This window comes from Amblyomma mixtum, chromosome 1 (genome assembly GCF_055824585.1).
Source record: "Amblyomma mixtum isolate Tamu chromosome 1, ASM5582458v1, whole genome shotgun sequence".
Taxonomy (NCBI): Eukaryota; Metazoa; Arthropoda; class Arachnida; order Ixodida; family Ixodidae; genus Amblyomma; species Amblyomma mixtum.
Window position 1 is genome coordinate 196,498,814 of NC_143012.1, and position 9,590 is coordinate 196,508,403.

Below are 9,590 nucleotides of genomic sequence, written 5' to 3' on the forward strand. Positions count from 1 at the left end.
TGGAACCGAAAATAATGGGCCATTTTTTTTTTTACTCCTGGTAGTCAGTATTTTTCAGGGGCATCTTGCACCTTCGTATAATTGAGCAGCAGACAGGAAACAAGGACGTCGAAGAAGCATACAGACAAGGACGATGCCCCTTCCTGCTGCTCAATTATACGATCATGAACCAAACTAGCGCACCAATGCACCTTATTAACCTTATCTTGCACATGGCATTAAAAAAGGGCCTGTAAGTCACGCCCTATTGTATATGGTTCCTACCTATCGACAATGAAGGGAGTATGCCATTCGACTTATTCATTTTGCTCTGCCTCCGCCGACTATGGAAAACGGGAACGGCTGTAAGACAAGCTGTTTTCGGATGCTCTCTGGGCAAGTGAGTATTTTATAGACTTATAAAGAGTATCCCCTATCAGGAAGAACACTACAATGCTCAGAGTGAGCAACCGGATTGGTTTCCAGTGTTGAGTGACCTCGCAAACTCAAAATGGTTTTGAATAACAGCGCAGCCTGACTTGCGATTGCCACTTTCAATATTACTGTTTTTGTAATTGTTGGTCTGCTGTAATCTTGTTTTGAACCTGAACATTCAATACAGGAAAAAAATTGGAGGCGACGCTTAAGCTCCGCACTAAGGGCATCTCGCGATAGCTTAGCGGGTTAATTACCACGTATGCAGAAGGTCATTCTCTACTTTACGTTCATAGACAACTAGCAGACCTAGTAGCACTCTAGGCGCAGAGGTGAAGCGGTAAAGCGATGCGCCCCTGCCCTGCGATGGCAGGTGCTGCCACAGGAGGCGCTTCTGCGACCAAGACTGCTCTTAACGAGCAACCAGTCATTGAATTTCCACCTGCCACGGTGATCAGTATGCTTGCAATCAGGTGGCCAGGTTGTGAGTAGGCCACAAGGTCACGTGACCTAAATGCAACGCGTAAGTTGCATTTCCCGTGATTTTTGGCTCAAAGATGACGCCGACGGCATGCCGGTTTTATGCAGAATGGAAGCCTTAAAGTTATCGCGCTCAAAGCCAGTAATCCCGATTTTTTCTGCGACGAAATGAAAACCGGAAGCATCATATATGCCCTTAGCTACTCTCGCCCGCTTGGAGTAGGGCTTCGAGACGTTAACTTAAGGACGTATAAACGGAGCGGTTATGACCGTTGTTTCTAAAGAACGAAAGAGGAAACTGAAGTGATAGCGCAGACAAAATATATGGAAGGCTTCCCAACAAGGACTGAATATACCGTGAATATTCAAACAATTAAATATGATATCAGGCCTTGCAAGCAGCATCGTTAAAGAAAACAAAGTACAGTGCTAAAGAGAGGACATTTAAAAATGGATATTTCAAAGCGCATATATGGCCTATCAAAGAAAATGAAATACAGCAGAAATGGTGATGTTATTTTATTTTCGAGGTAACGTGTCTCTGTAGCGCAGCAAATGCCGGCAGTTTTTGCAAGCTTGGCACCCTCGCTAATAGCTACCAGAAACAACAACCTCTGCATAAACATAGCAGGGGAGCAATAACAATTCAGACGTACTGGGATATTTTAGAACCCATTTGCACCAACACGACTGAGGTGCGCAAGGTACTGACATCCCATTTATAAAGGCCACAGTTCACAGCAAGTGTGGCGAGGTTTCTCGCGGCAGGGCACCGAAGAATAGGGTCCATGGTGCGCCGCGGAGAATGGGTGGCCATGTCCTTCCGTTGGCACCAGACTGTGCGACCAGAGCTGGAGAACGTAGAAGCAAACACAGGCGGTGCTCCCACGGGACTGACATACTTCAAGTCGAATACGTTTGGATAGTCCAGCGTGGGCGTGACGTCTGTCGCACTCACCATGAGCTGGATCCCATTGAAAATGGTTCTATTCTGACTGCCAGTCGAGGAGTTCGTCCATTGTATAAGTCCTTTTTAGGAGAGAGGGCTCACCGCTATACGTATCCTGTGGTCTGGTGACCCCTTCCTGCATATCCCCGCAAGAAGACACCTCGGCAGCCGTTTTCTCGGTCTTGATGGCTATGTAGCTGTACGTGTTGTCCAGGGTCATGTAGATGTACCCTACAGCACGGGCGTCGCTGGCGTCTTCCGAGATGCATGAAATGCGGTGCACCTTATGGTGAAACAGTAGCGCCCCGGTCTTTTCGTCGGGTGTCTTGACACCATTGATGGAGACTGTCAGGTGGACTCTGCGCTTGTGCTGTGGGGAGGAGCGCACAGCCTCCTTGAGTCCGCCCATGGCGTCCTGGCAGAAGCGGTGGCCGTGGGCATCGGGTACCGCCAGCTTGCCAATAAGCTTGGCCTGGAACAGGAGCTCCTCGCCGTCGAACCGGGACCAGTCGCCGCCGAGGCTGCCTCCGTGGTCCACTTTGGGGCAGCGGCGGCAGTTCGAACAGCGGTAGACACCAAACCACGTTGAGGGGCTGCTGTCCATGGCGTCCTCCGGTTAGGCTTTCTTCTTCTCTCTCTTCCTCGCAGAGCCGCGGAGCATCACGCTTCTTCTTCTTCTTCTTCTTCTCTTGCTCTTAAAACAAGGCACATATCCGTATGGGGGGAATGGTCAATGTGTAGTGGTTTAAACAAGTAAATTTCCATAGGCGATTACGCCAGAATATTAGGGCCAAGCGTGAATTTTGAAATGTATCGATGAAAAACGAGAGATTAATATTTCAAGTGAAATAATCATGCTGTTTCCCCTACTTCTTCGTCATTTTTTTTTCAGTTACTCCAGTATCCCCTTTATTCCGACATGGCTCTGGATATAGATGCTAGAGGCTGGATACACTCTTCGTCGACACTGATTATTTTTTATCTATCTATTTATTTATGACATACTGCTGGCCATGAGGCCCAAGGAAAAGCCAAGGAGACAGAAAGAGCGCGATGGAAAAAGCCAAGCAGGTGTGAATGAATGCTATATATATATATATATATATATATATATATATATATATATATATATATATATATATATATATATATATATATATATATATATATATATATATATATATATATATATATATATATATAGCATTCATTCACACCTGCTTGGCTTTTTCCATCGCGCTCTTTCTGTCTCCTTGGCTTTTCCTTGGGCCTCATGGCCAGCATATATATATATATATATATATATATATATATATATATGCATCTCGAATTGTTCACAAGCAATAGCGTGCATAATGTCAAGAAATCGCCCAAGCCGGCAGAGCCCGTGTGAACGGAGTGTTTCGAGCACCATTACTGCAGACCAGGCACGGAGCCAGTGAGTGAGTGAAAAACCTTTATTGTCCAACAGAATGAGACTACCTTATCCAGACCTCCCCTGTCCTATACCCTCAGTTGAGGGAGGAGGATCAGGAGAGATCCGGCCGCATGGGGTAGTCGCGTCAGATGCTGGCCAGGATCTCTTGTATCCCAGCGGCCTCTTCAGCCAGTCGGACGGCGGGGGCCCTGAGCTCGGGAGCAAGGTCTCCCAGGCGTCTCTACTATTAATGCTGTTTGCCCAGCCAGAAATTTTTTTGGCAGGTGCCCAAGGTAGTCTTTCTTTATTTTTATTTTTTTTTTTGGGGGGGGGGGGGAAGTTGCATGGCCCTCTTTTTGATACGTGCCAGCCGCTGTTGACCAAAGCAAATTCATGCCGCTCGCCGGCAACCGCACTGTGAATCAGCATCAGTATAGTACTGGCTCATATTCAGTTGAGCCTGAATTTTCATACAGGTATCTTGGGCTCAACGTAACACCATCGCTATCATAGGTAACTCACGTTCAAAACATCTGCACTAAAGCCTCACGCACACTCGAACCTGTGCTCCGTAACTTAAAAGCAGAATCCCCTGACATAAAAAACAAGCATTATATAAATTAACACCTTGCTATTGAAGGAAAACCAGTATCACCACACTGAAACAGTGCCTTGCCATTCCGTCACTGATCTCATGCCACATCTAAGCTCGCCTCTGTCTTCTTTACGATTTCTATTATCATCCACTTACGAGACGCGCGAAGCTACAACACACGCACTGGAGCTCTAGAGTTCTAAGCCATAACACTAAAGCTTCCATTTTTTTCCAGACCTGATAGCACTTTGGAATATCCTTCTAAGTAGATGCACTGACCGCAGATATCTTGGTAAGTATAAATGACTGTATTATATGAGGGCAATCTTTCCCGCTGTATTCATCTCAGCGCCTCAAAACGCCGTTTTTTGTTACTTTTCTTTTTGATGTGCATTTTGCACTGTGTTCGCCGTTGCATTGCTCCAGGGTTCCAGAAATAAATTTTGTTTCTGTTTCGATCCCGTGGTTTCCCTTTACAGCTAAAAAGATTAATTAATTGCTGCAGTCCGACTGGAGGCCATATAGTGCTCACATGTCGAGACGTTTTAGAGGGTCTAGAAAACCGCTCCACTCCCAATCTAAACAGGTGAGTAGCTTCTTAGGTACAGGTTCAGTGCCTTCTTCACAGCTGACTACTGCTGTGCTGCTTTCAGCAGTAGTTCAGAAAACTGGATTGGGAAGAGTTAGGAACAAAGTTAATATCTCAGTGATCGACAGTTTACTGATGCCATTGCATTGTTAAGTAATTCACGAAACGAATTGCAAAGCATGGCCTAGGACATAGGCAAAGCAGAATAGCGGGTCAAAAATTAATATCAAGAAATCTCAGTAATTTTCATTAATCTCAAAGGTGCTACGTTTCAAAATTTTCTAAGCCTGGAGAAAATGGTTTTCAGAAGGACATCCTATTGTCAGGGGAAATTCCTCCCAGTTCCTCCCAAGGGCTTGCGGTGCGCTCACGTTTCCTCTGAGATCGAGACCGCGGCATTGAGATGGGCATCCATAGCCTGGGAAGGTTCATCGCGGACATCCACTTGGGCCACAGCGGCATGGTATCGTGCGTCGGCGGGCTTCAGTGCTCTGTGTGATTCACGGCGGACGCGGAAGAGGTTGTTCACAGCAAGCAACGACGCCTGTATACTCGCGCTTCTGAAGAGACTTCTCCTCTTGCCTTGTGCAGAACCCTATGCCCGAGTGATGCTTCAGCATTCCGTTCCCACGGTGAGCTGTGCAGTGCAGGTGTATGGCCTTCGCGACCACTTGGGTCTCCTTCCGTGCTCGTCATTACTGCTGCAAGAATGGCCTGGACCATATTTTGCCGGATGTGGCGAGAGTGTGTCGGGGACGCCCTGGTGGGTGGTTCCCGAAAACTGTGCACGTGGCCCAAACGACAGTGACTGAGTGCTTTTAGTTGAACTAAATTCCCCAGCTAGGGACCTGGGGACAGGGGAACCGTTTAAAAACAGCCGCAGTGCTCACTTTTCAGTACTGCAATCTCCTTGATCATCGTGTAAATAAATATCTGTTAAGTTTATCTTATCCTCGACCCGTCCCCTTATCGCCGTCAACCGCGATGTTCGAGTGCCTGAAGCCCGACTTCTGACTCTGCTCTTCGCTACGCGACGTGTCCGCTGTTGGTGTAGACGCTACGCAATAATGGGCAGAAAAGATTACGATAAGCAGCGAACCATTTGAAGCTGTAAAGGGAATACATCTATTTAGGGTACGTAGTCACCGCAGATAGGAACCACGAGAATGAAATAACTAGGAGGAAATAGGTGAAATACAGTGCACTAGAGTGTAGAATGGAATAGAGAGCCACCGGCATGTGGGTCTTATGTGCCTCTGGACTCATGTGGGCTTATGGGTGCAGGTTATACGGATATATGTACCCATGTTCCCACATGACCTGCGCCCATATCCTCATAGCAGTGCAAGTTAGGTTAATCGAATATACGAAGTGCAAAAATGTGCAAGTTGCTTCAAGATATGAGAAAATAATGCGCCGGGTACCAGTGGTCGATGTGGCTTGTTTTTTGGGACACAGATCTTTGGTATTCGAAAAGCACACACGGCACATGGACACATTAATGCGCCACAATTGATGCTTTTATTTTTTCAAGGTCAAGTTTGGCTGCGGCAGAGCAATTTCCGGCAGCAGTTTCAACGTCAGCCGTCGCAAGAGCCCGCAGCGTCTTTAACCTCTGCTTCAACTTGGTTGGGGCGCAATGGCACTGGAGATGTCTCGGCTTCTTCAGGAATGCATTTTTACCTAGACGATTTAGGTGCGCTGATAACGGAAATCACAGTCAAAAATTCCAAAGTTCACGGCATGTCTATCGCGGTCGCTTCGGACAGGGCACCGAAGGGCAGGTTCCCTGGTGCGACGCGGTGGAGCTGTGGCGATGTCTTTCCGGACGCACCAGTCTGCGGGGATAGAGAAGCTGAATGTAGCAGCACAGTGTTGGAGCTCCAACGGGGGTGGATTATCCTTGCGAACGAATATATCAGTGAGTCCAGCGTCACATTAAGTAGTTCAAGGCATAATAAATGAATAAGAAAATGAGCCTCTAGTCCAGCGTGACATTAACACATTTCGCATTCATCATAACTTGGATCGCCTTTTGCAAAGGGTTGCATTCTGACTCCAAGTCCAAGAGTTCGTCCACCACACAAGTCGTTTTTGGGAAGAGGGCTCGCCAATTGACGCATTCTGTGGGCTGCGGATCGCTTAATCAACGTCTCGGTGAGTTGAGAAGGCCTGCGCCCAGGCCTGCGGGCGGTGGTGCCACTCTTGCTTAGTTATGCGCGTGGCGCGAACCTTCATATCCAGCACCACGTGGAAAAGGGCGACCCACCATCTTGATCTTGATAGCGATGTGGCGATAAAAGTCGTCCTGCGCCATGTAAATACAGGTGACAGCCCGGGTGTCGCTGGTATCTTGCCAGATGCGCCAAATGCGATGCACGCGATGGTGGAACAGTAGCGCCCGGGTCTTTTCGTCATGTACCTTTATTCCGTGGATGGAGACGGTCAGGTGGACTTCCGCTTGTGCTGTCGGGAGGCGCGCATAGCTTCCTTGAGTAGGCCCATGGCTTCCTGGCACTGCCTACGGCTGCGGGCTTTGGGTACCTCCTGCTTGCCAATGAGCTTTACCCGGAAGAGGAGCCCCTGCCTCTTGAATCGGGGCCGATAGCTGCCAAGGCTGCGTCCGTGTTCCGTTTTCGGGCTGCGGCGATGGTTCGACCAGCGCCACGCATCAAACCATGTCGTGGAAGTTGTTGTTGTTGTAGCCTTTGAAGGAAGGCTACAACAACAAGTCGTGGAAGTGCTGTTCATGGCGTCCTCCGGTTAAGCTTTCTTCTTCCCTCTCTTCCTCGTAGAACCGTAGAGCAACGCGGGTACGCCTCGACTTCTTCCTCATTTTTTTTTTCAGTTATGCAAACTTACTGTCGTTGAGTCGCGGCTCTATATATACACGCTAGAGGCTGTTACACTCTTCCTCGAAACTGACACTATCATTGCTCAACTATTAACGATCAACATAATGCATATTGTCATGAAAACGAGTATAGCGGAAGTGGTTTGGTTTATGGGGTTTAACGTTCCAAAGCGACTAAAGCTATGAGAGACGCCGTAGTGGAGGGCTCCGGAAATTTCGACCACCTGGGGTTCTCTAACGTGCACTGACATCGCACAGTACACGAGCCTCTAGAATTTCTCCTCCAAAGAAATTCAACCGCCGCGGCCGGGATCGAATCCGCGTCTTTCGGGTCAGCAGGTATACGGCGCTGGGTACACTCCGTTCACGTAGGCACTTCCGCTATACCTACGGAAGTGCCTACGTGAATGGAGTGTGCCCAGCGCCGTTACTACATGCCGCGCTAAAGTGACACGCTTAAAAGTGTAGACTGCTCGCGTGACAGAGCAGAGGTTGATAGCTTTATGACATCAAGGGGACGCCTCTGTCACCTGAATACAAAGCTACAGGTGAAAATTAGCGCCAATATTAGCCTCCTGATACTCGTAAACACATGCCGAAAGGCACCAGGTATCCAGAGGAGGCAGCAACTAAACGCAATCTTATAAAATAACACCTTTGACATCATTCAGGACCAGAGTTGCAGGCTTCTAGATTGAACACAAAATTATCGTGGTTCAACACGACCCTGAAGTACAAACAGTAATGCACTCTCAATGCACTAGTACTGCACTTCCAGAAAGTAGTGATTCTCAGTGCACAACGTGGCGTATATTTATTTGAAATACCTTAAGAGACCTGTAAGGCGTCGTGTAAGGGAGGCATGGTATTATGAGCACTTTCTAACAAAATAGGCCCAACAACAGGAGAAGAAAAATATAGCACTTATTAAAATTACATGAACACATGAAAATCGCTAAATCACTAAAGGAGCAAAGACATAATACCGATTAACTCTTGTTGCCCGCCTCACGAAAACATTGATATTGCAACGGCTGCGACGACGAGAACGACGATCGCGGGCTCTCTTTCTGGGCTCTCAACCTCATACTCATAATAGCAGAGGCCAACAACAGCAAAAAGCAGCTATCCACAGATGATATTACTATCCGCTACCTTGTATACCCTATTTTTATTCATTTATTTATTCACATACCTCACAGGCTACAAGTGGAGTATTATGTGACGGGCGTTACACTAGCAACTGGAGTGCGAACAGAAGGAAATAGTACATGGTTATTTGAACATCGTTATACAATAGTAAAAAGCTAAACAGAAAATAGAACGAATGTAGAAAACACGTAACAACAGAATGCTGTTTATTTTTTCTCTGAATATATCATGATCTGAGATGGCAAGAATGTCGTCAGGAAGACTATTCCGATCAATTATTTCACGAGGCAAGGCCAGTGAGTTGAAAGTGGTGGTTCTTCCCGAAAGGCGTTTGAAACTATGGTCATTATGCAATGGGTGAGATGTGCGAGTCGGTTGTGTGAGAGGTAGAGTGAAAAAATGATGGCTGTAAACAATTTTATGGAACGGGCCAATAAGTGATTTTCCTCTGCGAGATTCTAAGGAAGGGACCGCGATGTCTTAATGTTAGATGTGCTGGGATGTCTCCTGTTGTTGCGAGCAATAAAGCGAGCGGCGCGATTTTGTACGGGCTCTAGGAAATGAATTAAGCAGTTTTGAGGAGGGGGCCGATTGCAGGATGCATTTTCAGTTTGACATGTGGAAGAAGGCGCACCTCTGAGGTTTCGATTTAAATAGCCTAACGTGCGACTAGCTCTGGCATTAACTATTTCTATGGGGGTTTTCCATGGCATATTAGATAAAAAATGGACGCCGAGGTACTTGTGTGGTGACGCAAGAGTGACTGGTCAGTGGTTAAGCGATTAAATGAAAAGAAAATTTGATCGTTTACAGATAAAAGTCATTAACTGGCATTTATCAGAGTTATGGGACTTATTTGCAATGATGAGCAGCCCATCGTAATTCGGTCTAGATCTTCCTGAAGAGCGATGTGGTCGTTAGCAGAGCGGATTTTGCGGCAAATATTGCAATCATCCGCGAACAATCACATGGTCGTGGTTGTATTTAACGTTAGGTCATTCATGTGGATTAGGAACAATAATGGGCCTATGACAATGTCTTGCGCCGCACATTATGGTCTATCCCTTAAAGAGGATGAAAAGTTATCAATAAAAGTGAATTGTTTGCGAAATAATAAACAGTTTCTTTTACAAAAAAATG